The sequence below is a fragment of the Alligator sinensis genome, unplaced genomic scaffold, assembly GCF_000455745.1.
Source record: "Alligator sinensis unplaced genomic scaffold, ASM45574v1 scaffold196_1, whole genome shotgun sequence".
In the NCBI taxonomy this organism is placed as follows: Eukaryota; Metazoa; Chordata; order Crocodylia; family Alligatoridae; genus Alligator; species Alligator sinensis.
Window position 1 is genome coordinate 224011 of NW_005842492.1, and position 8793 is coordinate 232803.

The following is an 8793-nucleotide window of genomic DNA, read 5'->3' on the forward strand; positions in this document are numbered from 1 at the left end:
GCTGCACATAGCTCTGTTCAGCTGCAAGCCCCTGTTGCAATAAAACTGTAAGAATGAGAAAACAGCTACTCTTCTTCTCATTAGAAAGCCAGTAGCCAAGAGGGTCCACATGCTGAAGTTCCCTAAAGCCATCTATTCTAAGGATAAAGTTGCAATGGAAACATCATACAAACAATTGTAAGATGTCCTAATAATCACAGCAGTCCTAGAACAGAAGGCAAGGTAAAGGTGTATCTTCATCACCAGCGATCCTTCTCACTCAAGTATGTTTGTCTTCCAAGATTGCCTTATCTGGGTCCAAAGATGATTGACAAGGCCAATCCAGGATTCACAGGTCCTGCTGCAACTTGGACATGTGTTTCCATGTGGGGTGGGTGGTTCTGGATTCCTGGTTTGGTCTGTGAATGCTCCTGTTGTTGTCATAAGGTTTCAAAGTACTGAGATCCAGAATACTCTTCCTCCATTTGGGGCAGTCCTGGGTGATAGTCTCCTATGAGTTGATGTCAATGTTGCATTCTTCCAAGTTAGCCTTGAGGACACCCTTCAAGTGCTTCTCTGCCTTCCTCTTGAGTGTATGCCGTGACTGAGTTTTTACCAGATTTTTTTTTTCAGAAGAAAATGAAACTTTTGAATATATAATACAGGCCCAATTTTTTGGTATAATAGCCTTAATACGATTCCCCTACATGCGACACACTTATGCTATACAACCGACAGTTGAGAAAATTCCAGTTTCTTTTTAGTATTTCTAAAACAAGCACCTGAATAACTACTCCATTGACTAAAACACATAACTCATAAGTTGCACCAAGCTATGATACCAATGACATATCTAAAATGCAAGGCACACAAATCAGGGCCTACTTACTTCTTTTCTGGAAAAAAAAAACCTACTAATACATGCAGATAAACACAATATATGTGATTGCTGTTGTTCATTTTAAAACATGGAAAGTAAGTTCAGGCAGAATATCCTGGTAAGAATATGGAAGGAATGTTCTTCCATGTAGAAACAGAAATTGTATATATTCCATGGGGAGGGGGGTTTAATGCATTTGTTATTTGCAGGTTTAACTAGAGTCTTTTGTGATCAGCAAACAAACTTGTACAGGAAAAAATTGTGCCCCTTAGGTTTGTCCCATGTGTCTATAACTACAGCAGGATTCAGAAGGCCTCAGTGCATCTAAACATATGTGGACCTTATATGCATCTAAATATAGGTGGAACAACACTTAATTTTTGAGCACCTAACCCAAACGGGAAATTCCAAATTAGCTACTTAGTCATTTAACATCCCATACAGTCCATGGAGAGACCTCAGACACAGGTAGGAGCAATTCAGGTTCAAACGTCTAGTGCTGTATACAGAGAATGGGAAGTGGTTTACACCTCCAAAGGGTGATTTAAAAACACTCAGAGTGCTAATACTTATCAAATGGAAAATATAAAGTACAAGGATGTAGCAAGTACCCATTCCAGGGGTGGTCATAATGCCCCCTAGAGGCAACTCAGCCCTTGCCAACCTGGCTCCCCTTGGAGCCCTCTACCCTTTACGTGCCCACCACACCTTTAAGTTATTGATTTCTGATAGAAGGGAATCTGCCCCAGGGCTTCCCAAGCTTGATCTTACCTTAGGACCACAGATGCGTGTGGTCATTGCCATGAGGGCTAATTTTGTGGTCTCCATGTTCTCCAGTACCTACTTCCATGCCTCACAGGTGACCTGCTGACACAACTCTCTGCCCTCTGGCAGGACCCAAGCTCGGTAGCTTCTCTCAGTGCACGCTCATCCCATGCTGGTTCCGCCCAAGCATTGAACCTTCTCCCCATGTAGCTAGCCCTTCCTGGGCTCAATCTCTCTTTCTGTCTCTGTGGGCCATAGACCTGTCTCTTCCAAGGTCTGCCTTGGCCCCACACTCTACTCTTCAATGGACTCAGGCTCTCTCACCCTCAGCCCCTGGCCCTCTATTCTTCTGGTCCCTCTCCAGGCTATGAGTTCACCTGCTCCTGTTCTCAGGCCTATCTGTTCCAAGGCCTGACCTATTCCTGGGCCCAGTGCTGCTTACCCCTAGCTCAGATGTTAAGGCAGAAGCCCTGCTACAGCCCTCCTCCAGCAACTCTCCCTGTGGCACTCAGGTGTAGGCTGCCTAACCAGCTCAGGTCCTGGGCCTATATAACTCAAGCATAGGTCTCCTGGTCAGGTGACTTCCTAATTAGCCCAAGTAGCCTATGCTCTTAAAGTGACAGGCACTCCGAGCGATCATAATCATCTTACGTGGAGCCCTTAGACATAGTCTGTAGACCCCTATGGGTTGAAAAGCACTGGGCTAAGCCATTTACCCAGGACATGAGAGACTCCCATCTCCCTTATGGCTCCCACCTAGAGACAGGAAGGAGGTCAGACACAGGGAGCCTGTCTCTGTATCCTAATGCCTATGGCACTCTCGTCAGAGTGGGGAGTCCCTGCTAACAAGCTTATTTCTGTGTTTTTTAATTCAGTGCTGTCCAACTGGTGGCTGTTGGGCCCCTCTAGCCATCTCCCCCACTGCTTCATTGCAGGGGGAAGGCTGGGGGAGGGGGAGGGGGAACATGCCTCCAGTGCAGCCCAGAGAATAGGGGCCCATGTGCTACTGGCACAACCTGTGCAATAGGGGTGGGGGGTCATGCACTACTGGTGCTGCCCACACAGCATTGGGATATATCACAGTGCACACCAACAGCAGATGGCTCACACTATGTGTGGTCCAGGGGCTATATGTCAATGCTATATATGGCCCCTGGACAGAACTTGGTGACTGAACTTGGACAGCCTTATTTTAACAAATGATTGTCAAACGTAAAACACATAAACATAGCTGTAAAGTAGGGACCAGGTTGCAAGGTGGCACATCTCCAGTGGAGTGCCCTAACCAGTAGGCAACAGTAACAGACTCTCTTGCTTGTGCCTCCTCTTCTTTCTGACCCCGTGCCTTTTGCCAGGCATCCTTCTCCAGGGTATGAAGTTAACATAGAGAGGAGGGCTCAGTGCTTCAGGTATTACCGTGTCATGCCAGGCCATGGATGGCCAGGTCTGGGGGTCAACCAGGGCCAGGGGAAGCAGCCAGGATCCAAGGGGAGTGTGCAAAGTCTGAGTGTAGAGAAGCCAAGAAGCCAAAAGCAAGAAGATCTGTCTGGGGAGATCTGTCTGTCTGGGTCAGATATCCAGAGGGTCAAACAGAGTGCAAGACCAGTTAGGTTAGATATACATGAGATCAAACCAGAGTCAGGTCAGAGAGACAAAGGGTCAGTCCAAAATTAGGGTCCATGGGTAAACCAGGTTGGGTCTCCAAAGAATCTCTCAGAGAGCCAGTAGCAGCATAAGCCAAGCATGCAGCAGCCTAGGTACAACTTTAGGCCTTGTTGCCTGGATACTTCCTCTTCCTGGTCAAAGGTCTATATATTGGAACAGGTGAAGGATCAGCTGATCCTCGCTGGCCACTGGTGGCAGCAAGTGGGTTTGTGATTAGGCCTAGCTGGAGAGTTCTGCCCTCCCGTATCTGCCCCAGTGCTCTACTGAGGAGGTGGCAGACAGGGATGAACAGCTGAAGCCCCAAGTTCAAGGCCACAACTTGCCATGTCATAGCATTTAAGAGATCTGTGTGCTAGTGTCTACTCTGCTACAGACCTCCAGTTTGACCTTAAACAAGTAATTTAGGGGCATATCTGTAGAGATAGTTAGGGGGAGTTTAAATACCATGGAGGTTCTGGACATTAGTTTACCACCACTAAAATCAGATTAAAGCTCGTGCTTTAAAAAAATTGTATATTCTGAAACATTGTCAATACCTTTGCAAATCCCAAATCAATTGTAATCTTTCATGACTACACTTAAGAAATATATTTAAGAAACCTCACATCTTTTTTTCTTTTAATGTAGGGAAGTAGGCATTTATTGATCTTGATTATTGATCCTGATCATTGATACTGATCTTACAACATTTATCTGGAAAAATATATATAAGAATTTTCTTTGGTTGGTACTTACACTGTTGACAGGATTCACCTGAGGCTGTTTGTTTAAGTTTTTTATATTTTTAAATGTCTATTTAAGGAAATACTATGGCCTCCATCATTATAGACTCTGATAGCTTCTCATTTTTATCCTCACAATACCCCTATGAGGATGGGAAGTACATCATTTTTGTATCTTAAGAAAGCCATGGATATGGAGGATGTTCTTGTTGACTCCTTATCTAAGGGGACCACAGTAAATTCAAATGTCTATCAAGAAGAAGAAACATTGCATGCAAAGAATCCATCCAGACAGAAATGTGCCTGAGATGCTGCTTCTGCATGGCAATGCTTGCCGACACACCAACTTGCACATCACAAAGGTAACCTTATAGTTTGGATGGACTCTGTTGCTCATCTTTCATATATTCTGGGTTATGGAGAACAGACTATTAGGGTGACAATTTTAGGATGATAGCAAAGTGACAGAACTTGTTCGAGAATTGCTGCACAACAAGGACAAGGATTTTACAATTTCCAGAAGTATACCCTTGTTCATGAATGAAAAGACCATTGGCACAGAAGGAGAGTATGATAAAAAATAGTTGTGTGTTCACCAAAGATATATAGATTTTCTGTGCAACTGTAATATTTTTTTTCAAATATGTTTAGTTTAGAAAAAAAAGTAGGCACTACTTTCTGAGTAACTTCTATATAACAGCATTTTATTTAAGGACAGACCCCACCAATATTCAAGCTATGAACCCCTGTGTTAATTAATTACAATTTCTTTAATATTTTCCCTTGGAAATCCTATCATACCCATCTACCCTCCTTTTGAAAGTAAAAAATATCAACATAAGAGTTTTCACATGTCAATGTACCCAAGCACTTGGTTTTCTGTAATATATTTTTTCTCTGGGAATCATAGAAAATTAGGGTTGGAAGGACCTCAGGAGGTCATCTAGTCCAACCACCTGCTTAAAAAAGGGACCATCCCCAACTAAATCATCCCAGGCAAGGCTTTGTCTACCCAAGTCTGAAATACCTGTAAGGATGGAGATTCCACAACCTATCGGGGTAACCTGATCCAGTGCCTTGTTACCCTAGTATATCACCTAAACTTCCCTTGCTGCAACTTGAGACCTTTGTTCCTTGTTCTGTCATCTGCCACCACTGAGAAAGGTCTAAATTCATCCTCTTTGTAAAAAGCTTTCAGGTAGTTGAAGGTTGTTATTAAATCCTCTCTCAGTCTCCTCTTCTTCAGACTAAATAAACCCAGTTCTGTCAGCCTCTCCTCAAAAGTCATGTGCCCCAACCCCCTAACCAGACTCTCTTGAATTTGTCCACATCTTTTCTGTAGTTGGTGGTCCAGAACTGGACACAGTGCTCAGGATGTGGCTTCACCAGTGCCAAACAGAGGAGAAGAATAACTTCCCTCGATCTGCTGGCAACACACCTACTAAATCAACTCAGCGTGTTATTAGCCTTCTTTGCAACAAGGGCATACTGTTATCTCATATTCAGCTTCTTGCCCACTTTAAACAACAGGTCCTTTTTGGCAGAGCTTCTCTGTGGTCTCCGGACCGTAGCAGTGCATGGGATTGTTCCATCCTAGTTATGGGACTTTGCACATGTTCTTATTGAACCTCATGAGATTTCTTTTAGACCAGTCCTCCAATTTGTTGATGTATTTCTGAACCCTTGGTCTAGTCTCCAATGTATCTACTACTCTTCCCAGCTTGGGGGAGGGTGCTGATGGTGCACCCCATCCCATCTTCCAAGTTGTTGATGAAGACATTGAATTAAACCAGCCTCAAGACTGAACCTGGGTCAGTACTCCACTTGATACTGGCAGACAGCTAGATATTGAACCATTGATATGGGTGACAATCTCAAAAGGCTTGCTAAAATCAAGGTTATCACATCCACTGCTCTCCCCACATCCACAAAGCCAGTCATCTTATTATAGAAGGCAATCAGGTTGGTCTGGCCTAACTTCCCCTTCATGAATCCATGCTGACTGTTCCTTATCACCTTCTTCTCCTCCAAGTGCTTAGAATTCCTTGAGGACCTGCTCCACGATCTTCCCAGGGGCTGAAGTCAGGCTGATGAGTCTGTAGTTCCCCGGATCCTCTTTCTTTCCTTTCCTAAAGATGGGCACTAGATTTTCCTTTTTCCAATCATCTGGGACCTCTCCCAACTGCCACAACTTTTCAAAGATAATGGCCAACAGCTCTGCCATCACAATGGCTAACTCCCTCAGCATCCTTGAGTGCATCACATCTGCCCTCATGGACTTGTATATGTCCAGCTTTTCTAAATGGTCCCTAACCTGTTTTTTGCCACAGAGGGCTGCTCACTTCCTACCCACACTGTGCTGCCAGGTGCGGTAGTCTGAGTGCTGACCTCGCTTGTGAAGACCATGGGAAAAAAAAGCATTGAGTACTTCAGCCTTTTCGGCATCATCTGTCACTAGATTGCCTCACCCATTCTTGTTCCTGACATACTTGTAGAAACCCTTCTTGTTACGCTTTATGTCCCTTGCTTCCTGCAACTTCAGTTCTACTTTTGCCTTCTGATTTCATCCCTGCATGCCGGAACAATACTGTTATACTCCTCCCTAGTTGTTTGTCAAGGTTTCCACATCTTGTAAACTTCCTTTTTATGTTTAACCCATTTAAGAGGTCCCTACTAAGCCAATCTGCTCTTCTGCCATACTTGCTAACCTTCTAGCTCATCCAGATGGTTCATTCCTGCACCCTCAGCAAGGTTTGTTTAAAATACAGCCAGCTTTCCTAAACTGGCCTCCCCCTCAGACTGGCCTCCCAGAGATCCTGCCCTTCAGTTCCCCAAGTGAGTGAAAGTCTGATTTTCTGAAATCCATGGTCTTTACTTTGCTGCTAACCTTTCTTCCTTTCCTCAGGATACTAAATTCAGTCATCTCATGGCTGCTGCTGCCCAAGTTGCCATCCATTACTATATTCCCTAGCAATTCTTCCCTGTTTATGGGCAGCAGATGAAGAAGATCATGGCCCCTAGTTGGCCTCTCCAACACTTGTACCAGAAAGTTGTTCCCAGTAATCTCCCCAAAACTGCGCACTGCTTTATTGCCCTCCCAGCAGATGTCAGGGTGACTGAAGTCCCCATGAGAACCAGGCCATGTGATCAGGAAACTTTCACTAACTATTTGAAGTAGGGCTGTCAAACAATTTAAAAAAATTATTGCAATTAGGTGTGCAAATAAAAAAAATAGTCACAATTCATCACAATTTAATTGCACAGCTAAAAACTGAAAATTATGCTCCAATCATGCAAGCTATTCCACCAAGTCTCTGTTATTCCAATCACATGATAGTTCCATGACTGGACGAGAACCTCCAATTCTTCCAGCTTGTTTTCTGGGCTCCGTGCATTTGTGTACAGACATGTGAGGTAACTAACCAATTGCCCGGCTTTCTCTGGAAGAATAAGGCCTCCCCTGTTGCTCTCTCCTGCTTGTGCTTCCTCCAGGTCATCTGCTTCCCCACTTACCTCAGGGCTTTGGTCTCCAGCCCCTGGCAAACCTGGTTTAAAGTCCTCCTCATTAGGTTAGCAAGCCTGTCTGCAAAGATGTTCTTTCCACTCTTTGTCAAATGGATCCCATCTCTTGCTAGAACTACTTCTTGGAACAACATCCCATGGTCAAAGAAGCCAAAACCCTGCTGGCAATACTATTTGTGCAGCCATGCACTGATCTACAGGGTATATCCACTCCTGCCTGGGTCCTTCCCCTTGTCTGGATGTATCAAGGAGAACACTTGAGCCCCTGTCCCCTTCACCTTTTTACCCAGAGTCCTTTAGTCATTTTTTATCTGTTTGGGGTGACCCCTAGCAGTACCACTGGTACTCACATGGATGAGCAGCATGGAATAGTAGTCAGAAGGCCAGATGAGTCTCAGTAATCCTTCTATGTCATCTTCAATCCAGGGTCTGGGCAAGCAGCAGACCACCCAAAACAACAGGTCAGGCCAGCAGCTGGATGCCTCGATCTCCCATGGAAGGGACCCTCCAACCACCACCACCCACGGTATCCGTCCTTTTGGTGGCAGTGGTCTCAATCCTCTCAACTTTGGGAATGCCTGGCCTACCCTCTTCCACCAATGGAACATCTTCCTCCTTCTATGCTGCTAGGGCTTCATATCTGTTCTCCAGGAAGTGGCAGGTAGAGATAAAGATTTATGCTTAATGCCAGAGGTCTTGCTGCCAGACCTTCCACCTTCCTGGCAGTCATCTTTCTCATCTAGAACCACCTCTGGCCGTCCTTCTTCTGCAGTGCTAGAAGTTTCTTCCAGCATCAAATTGATGAAGTCCTCATAGCAGAGGATGCTTTGAAGCCTTGCCACCTTCTCCTGTAGCTCTCTTGCCTGCTACTTAAATATTTTAATAAATATTGAGTTGCACTAGCAAATACAAGCAAATGCAGTTATTTTAAAAATATTATTCACATTTTAGTTATAGAAATAAATGTCTAAAACTTTCTTTCCTAGAATGGGGGTTCTGCAAATAGCATAGCATCTGAAATTGCATCATTTCTTGTTTTTGCAGCTCCATTGACGGATATGAAATGACACATATGTACACTATTCTGAACTTGTACAAAAAGACCCTCTTATTGAATATATTCAACAAAACTAAGAATAACATTATTGGGTATGATGCTTCTCTCATATTGGATTTACATCTTTAATCCCTTTGAGTTGTATAAAGTCACTTACAATTTATGCTGGCATGAAAAGAGAAATAGGTCTATTTTCTTTCCCT